The sequence below is a fragment of the Lithobates pipiens genome, unplaced genomic scaffold (genome assembly GCF_037356315.1).
Source record: "Lithobates pipiens isolate NorthernLeopardFrog02 unplaced genomic scaffold, aLitPip1_a1.2 Scaffold_19, whole genome shotgun sequence".
NCBI classification, from domain to species: domain Eukaryota; kingdom Metazoa; phylum Chordata; class Amphibia; order Anura; family Ranidae; genus Lithobates; species Lithobates pipiens.
In genome coordinates this window covers 519,055,254-519,070,553 of record NW_027507764.1, presented here as the reverse complement: position 1 = coordinate 519,070,553, position 15,300 = coordinate 519,055,254, and the positions used below count along the sequence as shown (strand labels likewise).

At 50.2% G+C, this 15,300-nt stretch overlaps 4 pseudogenes; all 4 read left to right on the top strand.

Moving 5' to 3' along the window:
• Nucleotides 1–897: 897 nt before the first annotated feature.
• LOC143999188 (5S ribosomal RNA) lies at nucleotides 898–1,016 on the top strand (annotated as a pseudogene).
• Nucleotides 1,017–13,164: 12,148 nt separating this feature from the next.
• LOC143998673 (5S ribosomal RNA) lies at nucleotides 13,165–13,283 on the top strand (annotated as a pseudogene).
• A 160-nt stretch (nucleotides 13,284–13,443) lies between these two features.
• On the top strand, nucleotides 13,444–13,562 carry LOC143998752 (5S ribosomal RNA; annotated as a pseudogene).
• Nucleotides 13,563–14,753: 1,191 nt separating this feature from the next.
• Nucleotides 14,754–14,872, top strand: LOC143998755 (5S ribosomal RNA; annotated as a pseudogene).
• The last annotated feature ends 428 nt before the right edge of the window (nucleotides 14,873–15,300 follow it).

Below are 15,300 nucleotides of genomic sequence, written 5' to 3'. Positions count from 1 at the left end.
CATCCGACCAAGTGTTCGGCATGATGTGGCTCAACACGTCCAGCTGCCGAAAATAAGGACAAGTGTGGGAGGCACACAACACCCACTGTAACAGTGCTAGGTTCCTGCATTACAGAAACAGAACACCAGCAATAAGGGGTATCTTCAGGTGTATACTGTGCAGGAGGCACACAACACCCACTCTAACTTCTGCACTGCCGATGCCTGTATTGCAAAAATTGAACACCAGTAATAAAGGGTAGCTTCAGGTGTGTACTGTGCAGGAGGCACATAACACCCACTGTAACAGTGCTAGGTTCCCAAGCAGTAAAGACACTGTCCCTGCCTATCGTCCTCTTTCCCTGACCGCCGCAACACACTATACAAGGCCACCGCGCTGGCTGCCTTATATAGTGTGGGGTGTGTACTAAACCCCCTTGAGCTATAATTGGCCACAGGAATACTGCCTGTGGTCAATTGTGGCTCTCCTCTCAGAGGATGTCACATCTGTTCTTATTATATAGAACTTATTATGCTCCTCGTAAACTTTTTCAATTTGGCCGAACGGCCGGACGCAAGTTGCCCCCGTTGCGGGAACATGGGGGGAGACATGATGCACATGTTTTGGAGGTGCCCGAAGTTATCTGCTACTGGACGGAGGTGACAGGAACCATTGATCGGGTGTTTGGAACCTCCACCAGGATGGAGGCGAAGTATTGTCTCCTGGGATTAGTTGAAGGAGTTGGAAACCCGGGAAGCAGCCAGATGGCAGTTCTGAGATGCCTATTTCAGGCAAGTAAACTGATTGCCCAACCCTGCTTAGCCTCCAATGTTGGCATTGACTTGGTTTTTTTAGCTTGTTTCCCAAGATCACCATGTTGGCGTTTGTCAAGATGGTTGAGAGTGCCCAAAGAGATCGCCTATGGCCCCATCCCCTTGAAAGTGCCCGATCTTGTCTGATCTCGGAGGTTAAGCATTGTCGGGCCTGATTAGTAACTGGATGGAAGACCGACTGGGAATACCAGGTGCCGTATGCTTATTTCTTGATCATACATCACGGGACACAGGATCATTACATAATGGGTTATATAGGCACCTCTGGTGATGGGACACTGGTTAACCCCCAATTAAGGAGAATTCCTTCCCTATATAACCCCTCCCATATGGGAGGCACCTAATTTTTCCTTTTGCCAGTGGTGGTTGGTCACGTAAAACATGTGCTATGAAGAAAGTTCTGTGCAGGTCCCTGTGGGGGCCTAAGGGCTACAACAAACCGGATCCATATCTCGGGCCGATATTTTGACTCCCAAGATGATATGGTACCCGGGCCTCGTCATCTGAAGAAACGAGGTTTTGCCTGTAAGTCCTCTCCTATTGGAAGACTGGGCTCTGGGAAAACCAGACTTACTGTACTATTTACATAGTGGCACGAAAGTTTCTGGCAGAGTCTTTTACAAGGTCCAGGTAGGAGGTTCTTCTGAGAAGGAACCCCAAAAAAAACCTGAAGGTTGGCACAACTCTGCCCGCCGTGATGGGTGAAGGCTGGAATCTGTCTGTTTTCAGCAATTCCTGCGGCAAGGACAGGTAAGGGAAGTTAATCCTGTATAAATTATATTATGGATTTCTTCATTGAGTAGTTGTATGTCTTACTTGGTTTCCACCACTAGGGGGAGTAAGAGCAGCCTGATACATACTTACATGCCTTTCAGATACACACGCTCAGTGAAGCCTGGTTCTCCCAGATGACTCATGTCTCCACTGCAATCTCAGCCACAATGAAGGTAATACGTAGTCTGGGGGTCCCAGACAGCTCCGATGGCAATTCCCTTCCCCCCTGGATACCGGCAGTCCTCGTGCACGCACACCAAGCACGCTTCCGTGCTAATGGAGGAGGCGGGAGTGTGTTTGCGAGCCGCGTTGTTCGGTGTGCACGGCGCTGTACTGCGCAGTTTTACAGCCCAGAGCGTCAGGGGGCTGTAAGTGGAGACACAGGAGCTGTGGGCAGTAAGCATCCCAAGGGATTGGATCCAGGCAAACCTAAGACACCTACTCAGCATCAGGTTGTGCAGTTTAAGCATATATATTTATTGTGAGACTTTAAGCACAACAGTGATTGCACTTTGTACTAGTACCTCTGCTTTGTAGCTTAGGACTATGTCTCCTTGTAAGAGGGTCTCAGGGGGAGATAACAAGGACACTGGTAAGTCACCGCCTAGGTCTAGGGGTTCTAAAAATGCCTGTAGGTTACCATCCCCCCCCTGCAAGACTGGAGTCAGCCTCACAGGATGAGTCAGTGCCCCTGTCAGGATTTGCAGCCTCTCCTGATATTTCAGCCCCGGTATACATCACTGAGGACTCCCTTAGGGCTACATTGGAAGGTTTTGAAGGGAGAATCATGAATTTTATTTCAGCTTCCCTGAAAGAAAGCAGGAAAAGGGGTAGATCCCCTCCCTCTGCTGAGATTCCTCTTTCAGATGACACTTCTGACAATGAGGAGAGATCCCTATCTTGGCACAGGTATCTTGAGAAGTCGGATGAATCAGAGGAAGAGGAGAGAGTCCCCTCCTCCCAGGCGCTCAGAAAACAGGTGCAGTATTATACTGAATTGGTGCGTACCACATTCAGAATGCCTGCTGCTGAGATCGCTACGTCCTCTGTTTCTTCCCTGGGAGTCAGGAAAATCCCACAACCTGCCTTTTCCTTTCCAATTAATCCCTTAATGGATAAATTGTTGTATGAGGATTGGGGACATCCCGATAAACTGTTTGCTCCTCCTAAAAGGTTTTCTATGCTTTATCCTCTGGAGGAAAGTTTCACCAAGAAATGGGGGGTCCCATCTGTCGATGCGGCTGTTTCTTGCGTGAATAGAAATCTGACCTGTCCTTTGGATAATGCTCAGGTATTTAAAGATCCAACTGATAAGAAGCTGGAAACATTATTAAAAGCCTCCTTTTGGGGGGGCGTGTCCTGACCATGGAGGAGTGAGGAAGTGCTTCACCTCAGCTCCGCTCCATCGCCGCACATATCAGCTGCCCTCAGCGGGGAAATCCGATCCACATCACCGGGCTCAATGTCCCAACGATCCCGCCAGTCTTCCCGACCGCCGCAGGGTAACAAGAAGCGGCAGGGACAGCTGGATCAGTTCTTCCCGGGCCCCCACAGACAGGGCCGCGATGGACCCAATATCGACCGGGAAACTTCAGAAAGCTGGGAAATCCTCACAGCCTTCCCTGGCTTCTCCGGTGCCCTCCCCAGGATCGGTAAGCGATTCGGCCCCCCTGCATCCCCCGGGTCCCTGGATGGCCGCTCAGAGGTCTCAGACCTCATGGGAGATGACGCAATACGCCGCCATATTATGTCTCTCCCCACCAGAGAGGACCTAGAAAAGTTCACTAGCACAGTGGAGAAGGCTTTCACCGCTGATATTGCCCAGCTTAAAGCTGATACTACACATCTGGGTCACAGAGTGGAGGCCCTGGAGGAAAAATTAGAGGAGACTCTCCCCGCTATTGCTCTGCTGCAATCTAGGTGCCAAACACAAGACCATCAGCTTGAGGTACTGCTGGGGCAATTGGATGATGTTGAAAACCGCAGCAGGAGGGCCAATATCAGGATCAGGGGGCTCCCGGAGGCTACTGGACCCAGGGATATTGTCCCCACTCTGACTGATATCTTTAGGGACATATTGGGACTCCCAGCCACTGCTCCTATTGAAATAGACCGAGCCCACAGAGCACTGCGCCCCCCGTCTCAAGACGCTGACAATCCCAGGGATATAATCTGTAAACTTCACAAATATACTATCAAGGACCGGATTATGCAAAAAGTGCGGGGTAAGCCCTTTTATGATTTTGATGGTGCTCGACTGACTTTCTATCAGGATCTCTCGTGGCGCACCCTCATGCGGCGGAGAGCCCTTCGCCCGCTCCTTTCTGTGCTCCAGGCTGCAGGGCTGTCCTACCGCTGGGGCTTCCCCTTCTCTCTGCATGTGCTTAAGGATGGCAGGCAGGTGATGATTGCTGGTGTCTGGGCCTCCCCCCACGGGAATTGTAAATGGGATGTTTTGACCCTGTACCCCCCCCCCCGGGTGTTCCAGGGACCTGGATGTGCCCTATGCGGCCGAAGACTGTGGCTGCCTTGGCCGCAAGAATTTTTGGTGACTTCTCTCCAGCCCTTGTTACTGTTTGACTATCAGATTAGGCCTACAGGGCGGAGAATGTTTACATTCCCAATGTTGGAAGGTGGTCTGCCACGGCGCCCCCTTTTTCTTCCCTTTGCGGGGCACCAGGGGTGGGGGGAGGGGTTTTTTTAATGTGTTTTGGTTTCTGTTTTTATTTCCCCCTTTTCTTTTGCCATCGTAGCTACCTCCGTGACCCCCCCCCCCCCTCCGCGGTCTGCAGTTTGCTGTGCGGCTACCGTGGCGGGGGGCCTCTGCCAGGGATCGGCCAGACTCCACGTCCCCGAATGCAATCAGCCCACACTGGGCTTCACCCCTTTTTTCCTCCTCTTTTATTTTTTACTTTTGTTGCTTTTTTGGATCGGTTTTTCTCCCGAATTGAGGCTATTCTGCTCTCAGATGTGGTGGGCGGGGCGGGGACCTTCCTTTTCCCCCTTGTTTTGGTTTACGTTCCCCACATAGGCCATCCATCCATGGGTTTAGTTCCCTGTTGGGACTTTAGGAGGGGGCTAGGAGCCCCCCCGGATAGTGGGGTGGGTCCCATCTCCCCCCAAACTGCTGCATTGTCTAATTTTGATGTAGCTGTTTTGTTTTTATGTTGTTGGTATTTTTGTACTTTTTTTTGTGTTTTTTATCTCCCTATCTCTCCCCTTTTCTTCTCCCTCTTTTTTCACTCCCCCCTTTTCCTAGGAGCCTGCTGTTGCTGCGGTCCTTACACCAGGCGGGTTGGGACGCTTGCCCAGTCCTCCACCCTCCAACTCTCCCATGTCTACACTCCAGGTAATTTCCTACAATTTACGGGGTCTCTGCTCTCCGGGGAAGAGGAACAAATTGTGGTGGGAACTTAAAAAGTTGAAGGCCCAAGTGGTCTTCCTGCAGGAAACACATTTCACCAGCCATTCCCTACCCAGGTTGCCCACCCATATGTTTAATCAGTGGTTTCACAGTACATCTCCTAAGGCCAAGTCCAGAGGGACTGCCATAGCGTTCCATAAGACGTGCCCTTTTCAGCCAGTGGATAGCAAAATTGACCCTCAGGGCCGATTTGTTTTCCTAAAGGGCACCATAGCTGGGTGCATGTACACATTCGCCTCCTTATACGCCCCCAACTCTGATCAGCTTACCTTCCTGGACGCTACCCTTGACCTATTGACAGACTTTAAAGCCGGGTATTTAATTTTAGGCGGGGACTTTAATGTCTGCCCGGACCATCTGCTCGACACTTCGAGCACCCGACCCTCACACTCCCATGCCTTTTTCAAACACTTTCGCAAATCACTGCAGGCACACCTTTTACTTGATATCTGGAGGATTTTGCATCCCTCGGGACGAGACTTTAGCTATTACTCGTCCGTCCATGACGTATACACGCGCATTGACCATGTCTATGTTGACCGTCCCACGCTTGAGCTTCTGCAGACGGCATCCATTGGCAGCATCACCCTTTCGGACCATGCACCGGTTGGCGTGACCATTCAATTACCATCTGGTCCCCACAGGGCCTGGACGTGGAGACTGAACGAAAATCTCTTGGATGACTCTGCTGCGGTTGCCAAGGTGTCGGAGACCATCTCCCACTATTTTAGGGAAAACGCCTCGGATGAGATAAGTGCGGGTGTGCTTTGGGAGGGGCACAAAGCCGTGATTAGAGGGGAACTGATATCATTGGGTTCCCAAATCAAGAAAGCACGTCAAGAGGATTTCAACAGGGTTCTGGCCGCCTTACAGGCGGCAGAACTCTCCCATAAGCAGGGGGGGAGCCCAGAGGCTAAGCAGAAGCTTTTTGAATTGCGTGACCTGTTTTTACGTTTATTAGATCGCCACACGTGTAGGCAGGCCAGGCATCTTTCACACAGGTACTATGAACATGGAAACAAACGCGGCCGTATGCTGGCCAGGGCCCTTCGCAAGAAACATGCTCAAGCTTATGTACAGAAGCTCCGTTCCCCCTCGGGTGCCGTTTGGGTCCAATCCAACAAGATTGCCTCGGGGTTCCAGGAATTTTACGCCCAACTTTATAACCTTTCCCCGGCCTCGCCCGCACACGCTCAGCCTCCCAAGTCTGCTGCCATTCAAGAATTTTTAGCGTCGGCAAGAGTCCCTACACTTACGGCGGAACAATGCGTCGACTTGGAGCGGCCGATTTCGCCGGAGGAAATTGCGCTAACGGTGAAATCCCTGCCCAAGGGCAAGAGCCCGGGACCGGATCGTTTTTCGGGTTCCTACTATAAGATCTTCCTGCCCCTCTTAACGCCACATATGTGCACCTACTTTAATTCCATCGCGGAGGGGAAGCCTATCCCAACCGAAGCACTGTTGGCACACATTACGGTGCTGCCAAAAGAGGGCAAAGATCCTACCGTCCCCCAGAGCTATCGACCGATTTCCCTTCTTAACGTCGATATTAAGATTGTAGCAAAAGTCCTGGCAAACAGACTTGGGAGTCTTATGCCCCAAATTATCCACCCAGACCAAGCAGGGTTTATTCGTGGCAGGGAGGCGAGAGATAACTCCATCAGGGCAATCCAACTCATTCATTGGGCACGTAACAGTCCTGATCCTAAACCTTGTATCGTCCTTTCGACGGACGCCGAAAAGGCATTTGACCGCGTCGACTGGGGGTACTTATGGGCGGTACTGGAGGCTCAGGGGTTGGGGACGCGTATGATGTCCTCGATTATGGCCTTGTACTCCACTCCGTGTGCACAGGTGAAGGTGAATGGGGTGCTTTCCTCCCGGTTCCCGATTCGAAACGGCACGAGACAGGGGTGTCCACTGTCTCCTCTCCTTTTTGCCTTGGTACTGGAACCACTGCTCTGCAGGGTGAGGGCGAACGCAGACATTAGAGGCCTGAAGGTTGGGATGACGGAGCACAAACTGTCGGCGTATGCGGACGATGTGCTCCTTTATCTCTCTGAACCCCTGATCTCGTTGCCGGTTCTGTTGAAGGAGCTGAGGACTTTTGGTGAGTTATCCAATTTCAAGATAAACCTTTCCAAATCGGAGATTTTGCCTATTCACCTCGCCCTGCCTCAAGCGGAACACCTGCAATTAGCATTCCCCTTTACCTGGGCCACGTCTTCTATTAAATACCTGGGCATCCAGTTGACCAACTGCTTTGATGCCTTATATGCCGCTAATTTCCCCCCCTTATTACATGCGATCAAGGCGGATTTGTTGCAGTGGACCAAAACCGCTTTTACGTGGTTCGGCCGCATTAATATTATTAAAATGAATATCCTGCCCCGAGTATTATTCTTTTTACAAATGATACCCATCTCCCTCCCTAAACTGTTTTTTACCCAATTGAATAGCATTCTGTCGACATTTGTGTGGAACAGCTATGAATCCCTGCAGACCGGGCATCCGCAGACAGCTATGAATTTTTGGCGATACAGGCAATTGCACCACTTTTTTGAAGCCCATGGCCACTTAATCAGGGACGAAGCGCTCCTTACACCATTTGAGCGTTTTTTTGTAGCAGATGAACCCACTCCCCACCTGATCTCCGAATTATATCACTTGCTGGGCTGTGTTACCGAGGTCGCTAGACCGGCATACATACGGGTCTGGGAGAGGGAGCTACAACTTGACTTTTCCGCGGCCCAACTGTCCCACCTCTACAAACTCACGTACGCTAGCTCCATGGAGTCCAAAACCCAAGAAACTAATTTTAAAGTACTGTCTCGCTGGTACAGAGTGCCGGCAGACTTAGCACGTATCTACCCTTCGGTATCGGACCGGTGCTGGAGGGAATGTGGCCAATTGGGCACCCTCCTTCATATTTGGTGGGATTGCCCACGAATCAAGCCATTCTGGGAGGACATCCGATCCCGCATAGAGGCAGTTTTGCATCTTGATGTGCCACTGTCTCCGGCCAACTATCTTTTGCACATTCCTCCGATCCCGATTGGTAGATACAAAAAAAGCCCTCTGCCACATCTGTTGAACGCGGCCAGACGTCTTATACCGATTTACTGGAAACAAACTAGGACTCCCACAGTGGAGGACTGGGTCAAAAAAGTGAATGACATCAGAGAAGCGGAATATTGGGTGGCAACCTGTAGGGGTACACAGGCTAAGTGTGACAGCATATGGCAATCATGGACAGTCTACATGTCCGAAACTATATACGCTACCTCCAGTCTGGACTTGGCTCTACTGGAGCTAGCGGAACCCTCTTTGAGATCCCACACACGCAATGATGTTCCCACCTAGTGGCTGTTTTTCACCTTCTTGCCCCATGGACGGAGAGACGACTTTGCTGCTGAGACTCGCCTGGTGCTGGACCGCTGCACTTCGCAGGGATGTCAAGTAGGCTCCACCCTCCTCCCTTACCCTATCCCCCAATACCCTCTCTACCCCTTCTTGCCTCTCTCTCACCCTTCCTACTGTTCTTTTTTACCTTCTTTCTCTGTATTCCACACTATAAGATGTTGCCTTTTATTGACCTACGTGGTATTGAGCTGTGGTGGTGCGTTAGGCTTCCTGTGGGCTGGCTGGCCCTGCGGCCACTTTGTTTGGCTGACGGGGGGAATCCCTCTGTCCGGAGGGGTCCATGCTGGGATGTCCCTCCTGGGCGGGGGGGTTGCTGTGGGCCTGTCCTACCCCCGGGGGACGCTCGGGAGAGGTTGCTGGAGGTGATTGTGCCCCCCTCTCCTGGGCGGCCCCTGGGGGTGGTCCCATGCCTCCCCGGCCTTTTGTATGACGGGAGGTGGGGGACTGGGCTCCGGCCCGTCCTCTCCTTTCCGCTCAGAGGCACCTTGGAGCGGGGCCCTAGCCCACGGAGGCCGGACTTGATGTGTATGAGCTAGAAGACACTCCAGACGTTCATCTCCACCCGTTTGCCTAATTCATGTGTCTGGTTTGAGCCGCCAACTCTTGGCCACTGGGTCAGTTTTTATGGGTGTCATTGTTTCCTACAGTTTATTTGTTCTTTGTTTGGTCCTGACACACCTGTCTAATGTATACTTAAGTGTGTTTCAATGTCAAAATATCTCAAAATAAAGATTTTACAAAAAAAAAAAAAAGCCTCCTTTTCCATGACTGGCACTGTAGTGCAACTTACAGTCGCAGCTGTGGGGTTGTGTCAGTTCCTCAAGGAACAGGTTAAGCAGATGCTTGGCCTCCTTCCCAGTGAGGAAGTGGAGAATTATGCAGAAATACCTCAAATTCTGTGTTTCCTGATTTATGCGATTTTGGATTCTGTCCAACAAGCATCTCGTTTGTCCCTCCTGTTGGTACACATGCGAAGGGCCCTATGGCTAAAGAATTGGGCAAGCTGAGCTATCATGCAAGAAGCATTTGATTGGGTTCCCGTTTAAAGGGGAACGTTTGTTTGTAGAAGAATTAGACAAATTCGTCCAAAAAATTTCAGGGGGTAAATCTACTCTCCTTCCAGTCAAAAGGAGCAAACGTCCATCATTTAGGCGTTCTCTCTCTCCCGGAGCATCAAGCTCTAAGCAGTGGAGACGGCCTTCTCAACCCCCCTCTACAGGAAAGGCTCAAGGCCGGGCCCAGGGGCAGAAGAAATCCTGAGGGCGAAAGCCTGCCAAGCAGAGCCCGAAAGCTTCCTTGTGAAGGAGCGCCCCCGCTCGGCCAAGTGGGGGGAAGGCTCTTGCAGTTTGCAGAAGCCTGGCGGGAAGAGATCCGGGATGAGTGGGTGGTCTCTTCGGTATCTCTGGGCTACAAGCTGGAGTTTCAGGAGATTCCACCTTCTCGCTTTCTAAGGTCAAGGATCCCCAGGGACCCAGTAAAGCAAAGACCGCTATTTCTGGCCTTAGATCACTTACTATCCCAGGGGGTGATAGTAGAAGTGGACCCAAAAGAACAGGGTTCAGGGTTTTACTCGAATCTCTTCACCGTTCCAAAGCCAAATGGAAGTGTCAGACCTATCCTGGATCTGAAGGATCTGAACCGTTTTTTACGCATCCGGTCCTTCTGAATACAGTCAATTCGCACTGTGGTCTCCTCCCTGCAAGGGGGAGAGTTTATGGCATCAATAGACATCAAGGATGCATATCTCCATGTGCCAATTTTTCCCGCACACCAAAAGAATCTAAGGTTTGCGGTAGAGCGGCGCCATTTTCAATTTGTGGCCTTGCCGTTCGGGCTAGCTACGGCCCCTCGAGTCTTCACAAAGATTCTGGACCCTCTCTTGGCAAACCTAAGAGCTCAGGGTATAGCCGTCATGGCTTATCTAGACGATTTGCTTCTCATAGAGAAAACAGTAGCGCTCCTGAACCACAGTGTTACCAGAACGCTAGAACAGCTGGAACGCCTAGGTTGGATTATAAACCTAGAAAAGTCGTCCCTACAGCCTGCTACCAGGTTGGAATACCTGGGTATGGTTATCGACACTGCTCAGGGCAAGGTGTTTCTACCAAGGCCAAAAGCCTTGGCCATTGGGGATCTGGTGCGTCTAATTCTGGGCAGAAGATCTTCCCCCATTCGGTTGTGCATGAGACTCTTTGGGAAAATGGTCGCCTCCTTCGAGGCCGTTCCATTCGCCCAGTTCCACTCAAGGCCTCTGCAAAGATTCATCCTTGCGGCTTGGAACAGGAAGCCCCAGTCCTTGGATCTTCTTATGCGTCTATCCCCAGGGACACGCAAGAGTCTCGTCTAACGAGTCTAAGAGTCTCGTTACAAACCGAGAATTTGCTGAAAGGCAAAACTTTTCTTCCTCTTCCATGGAAGATTATTATGACAAATGGCAGCCTGACAGGCTGGGGAGCAGTGTTGGAGGAGACGTGCTCGCAGTGGAAATGGTCTGCGATCGAGAAGCTATTGCCCATAAATGTCTTGGAGATCCGGGCAGTTTATATGGCTCTCATAAACTGGTCTTTCAGACCTGTTCGGGTTCAGTCCGACAATGCCACAGCAGTGGCCTATATCAATCACCAGGGTGGTACCAGAAGTCTGGTTGCGCAAAAAGAGGTGAATCGTATACTTGTCTGGGCAGAAAGGCATGTTCCATGCCTTTCTGCAGTCTTCATTCCAGGAGTGGAAAATTGGCAGACAGATTTTCTGCGCCGCCAGCAGTTGTGCCTAGGAGAATGGGCTCAGCACCCCGACGTGTTTTGGAACATATGTCGCAGGTGGGGTACTCCAGACGTAGATCTGTTTGCGTCCAGGTTCAACAGAAAACTGGACAAATTTGTGTCAAGGACAAGAGATACACTCGCTCAGGGGTCGGATGCTCTGACAGTTCCCTGGGATCAGTACAATTTGATTTATGCCTTCCCCCCGTGCCCGCTTCTTGTCGCGGTTCCTGGGAAAAGTCTAGAGGGAAACAAAGTCGATTCTTTTGGTAGCCCCGGCTTGGCCCAGGCGACCGTGGTACGCAGAGATCATGAAGTTGGCAGTAGGCAGGCCGTGGATCCTCCCTCTCCGGCCAGATCTGCTCTCACAGGGTCCAATTTACCATGCTGCTTTACACAGTCTGAATTTGATGGTTTGGCTGCTGAGACCCACATTCTGAGAGACCGTGGGCTTTCGGGGGCCAGTCCTTTCTACTCTGGTCAATGCCAGAAAGCCGGCCTCCAGGCTTATTTACTACAAAATCTGGAGGGCATATGTTTCCTGTTGTGAACTCAGGGAATGTCATCCTAGAAAGTATGTCATTAGCCGGATCTTGGCCTTCCTCCAGTCAGGCCTAGAAATGAATTTGGCCGTAAGCACTATCAAGGTGCATATTTCGGCCTTGTCAGTGTTTTTTCAGAAACCACTTGCATCACATTCCCTGGTGCGGGCTTTCATCCAGGGGGCTATGCGGATAAGGCCGCCAGTCAAACCTCCGGTATGCCCATGGGATCTGAATTTGGTTCTCTCAGCTTTGCAGGGGCAACCTTTTGAACCTTTGCATCAGGCTTCGTTAGTTCTTTTGACTAAAAAATTGGTTTTCTTGGTAGCCATATCCACGGCTAGAAGAGTGTCAGAACTAGCAGCTCTCTCCAGTAAAGAACCATATCTAATTATTCATAAGGACCTGGTGGTAATGCGTCCCAACAGGTCCTTTCTGCCTAAGGTGGTTTCAGGATTCCATTTGAATCAAGATGTAAGCCTACCATCCTTTTTTCCGGACCCACAGTCCGCAGAAGAAGAATCTTTGCACACTTTGGATGTGGTAAGGGCAATCAGTATCTATCTTCAGGCAACTGCTCAGATAAGGAAAACTGGTTTCTTATTTATTTTGCCGAAAGGCCCTAGGAAGGGCCAGGCGGCATCAAAATCCACTCTCTCAAGGTGGATTAGACAGATTATTTCTCAGGCCTATAGTGTTAAAGGGAAGATCCCTCCTTTTCAAGTGAGAGCGCACTCAACTAGGGCTGTAAGTGCTTCTTGGGCAGTGCATCACCAGGCCTCCCTGGCTCAGATCTGTAAGGCTGCAACTTGGTCATCAGTCCACACATTCACCAGATTCTATCAGGTGGATGTCAGAGGGCAAGAGGATATCGCCTTTGGGCGCAGTGTACTGCAGGCTGCAGTTTAGGTCCTCCGGTCCTTGGCGGTCTATATATTATGATCTGTGTCTCCCTCCCCTCAATCTGAGCATTGCTTTGGGTCATCCCACTATGTAATGAAACTCCTGTGTCCCGTGATGTATGATCAAGAAAATAGGATTTTTATATACAGCTTACCTGTAAAATCCTTTTCTTGAGAGTACATCACGGGACACAGAGCTCCCACCCCTCTTGGGTTTTACGTGGTTTCCTATTGCTTTGCTACAAAACTGAGGTGCCCCCCATATGGGAGGGGTTATATAGGGGAGGAATTGTCCTTAATTTGGGGTTAACCAGTGTCCAATCACCAGAGGTGCCTATATAACCCACTATGTAATGAAGCGCCTGTGTCCCGTGATGTACTCTCAAGAAAAGGAATTTACAGGTAAGCTGTATATAAAAATCCTATTTTTTATGTTGTTGGCGTTGACCTTTTTTTTTCCGCTTGTTTCTCAAGGCGACCATCTTGGCGTTTGTCAAGAGGGTTGGGCGTGTCTTGAAGAGAACGCTTATGGCCACATCACCCTGAAAGCACCCGATCTCGTCTGATTTCAGAGGCTAAGCAGTGTCAGGCCTGGTTAGTACCTGGATGGGAGACTGCCTGGGAAGACCAGGTGCCATAGAAGGATCTGGCCTGGTTAGTGTCTTGATTGAGAGATCGCCTTGGAATACCGGATGCCGTAGGCTTCTTTTTATGTTGTTGGCTTTGACCTGTTTTTTTTAGCTTGTTTCCCAAGGTGAGCATCTTGGCCTTTGTCAAGAGGCTTCAGAGGGCCCAAAGAGAGTGACTACAGCCAAATCACCCTGAGAGAGCCCAATCTCATCTGATCTCGGAGGCTAAGCAGCGATGGGCCTGGTTAGTACCTGGATGGGAGACAGCCTGGGAATACCAGGTGCCGTAGGCTTCTCATTATGTTGTCGGCGTTGACCTGTTTTTTTTCCCTTTTATCCCAAGGTGACCATCTTACCATTTGTCAAGAGGGTTGAGAGTGCACAAAGAAATTGCCTACGGGCACAACACCCTGAAAGCGCCCAATCTCATCTGGTCTCAGAGGCTAAGCAGGGTTGGGCCTGATTTGTACCTGGATGGGAGACCACCTGGGTTTTCCAGATGCCGCAGGCTTCTTTTTATGTTGTTGGTGTTGACCTGTTTTTTTTCGCTTGTTTCCCAAAGTGATCATCTTGGCATTTGTCAAGAGGGTTGAGAGTGCCTAAAGAGATCGCTTACAGCAGCATCACCCTGAAAGCACCCTATCTCTTCTGATCTTGGAGGCTAAGAAGGGTTGGGCCTAGTTAGTACTTGAATGGGAGACGGCCTTGGAATACCAGGTGCCGTATTCTTCATTTCATGTTGTTGGCGTTGACCTGTTTTTTTTCGCTTGTTTCCCAGGGTGACTAACTTGGCATTTTTCAAGAGGGATGAGAGTGCCCAAAGAGATTGCCTATGGGCACATCACCCTGAAAGCACCCAATCTCCTCTGATCTCAGAGGCTAGAAAGGGTCGCGCTTGGTAATACCTGGATGGGAGACCGCCTGGGAAAACTAGGTGCTGTAGGCTTCTTTTTATGTTGTTGGCGTTGACTTGATTTTTTGTTTGCTTCCCAAGGTGACCATCTTGGCGTTTGTCAAGAGGGTTGAGCGTGCCTGAAAAAATCTACTATGGCCGCATCACCCTGAAAGAGCCCAATCTCATTTGATCTCAGAGGCTAAGCAGGGTTGGGACCTGGTTAGTATCTGGATGGGAGACCGCCTGGGATTTCTCAATGGCATAGGCTTTTTTTTTTAAGTTGTTGGCATTGACTTAGTTTTTTTTTGCTTGTTTCCCAAGGTGACCATCTTGGCGTTTGTCAAGAGGGTTGAAAGTGCCTGAAGGGATTGCCTACGGGCACATCACCCTGAAAGCACCTGATCTCGTTTAATGTTGGAGGCTAAGAAGAGTCGGGCCTTGTTAGTACGTGGATGGGAGACCGCCTGGGAATACCAGGTGTCGTAGGCTTCTTTTTATGTTGTTGGCGTTGACCTGTTTTTTTTTAGCTTGTTTCCCAAGGTCACCATCTTGGTGTTTGTCAAGAGGGTTGAGAGTGCCTGAAGAGATTGCCTATGGCCACATCACTCTGAAAGCACCCAATCTTGTCTGATCTTGGAGGCTAAGAAGAGTCAGGCCTGGTTAGTACCTGGATGGGAGACCACCTGGGAATACCAGTTATTGTAAGCTTCTTTTTATGTTGTTGGCGTTGATTAGTTTTTTTTTCCGCTTGTTTCCCAAGGTGACCATCTTGGCATTTGTCAAGAGGGTTGAGAGTGCCCAAAGAGATCGCTTACAGCAGCATCACCCTGAAAGAGCCCTATCTCTTCTCATCTCTGAGGCTAAGAAGGGTTGGGCCTAGTTAGTACCTGGATGGGAGATGGCGTTGGAATACCAGGTGCCGTATTCTTCTTTTTATGTTGTTGACATTGACCTGTCTTTTTTCGCAAGGTTGGGCCTTGCTAGTACCTGGATTGGAGACCACCTGGAAATACTAGGTGCTGTAGGCTTCTTTTTATGTTGTTGGCGTTGACTTGTTTTTGTTTTGTTTGTTTACCAAGGTGACCATCTTGGTGTTTGTCAAGAGGGTTGAGAGTCCAGCTTGCCTATGGCCACAT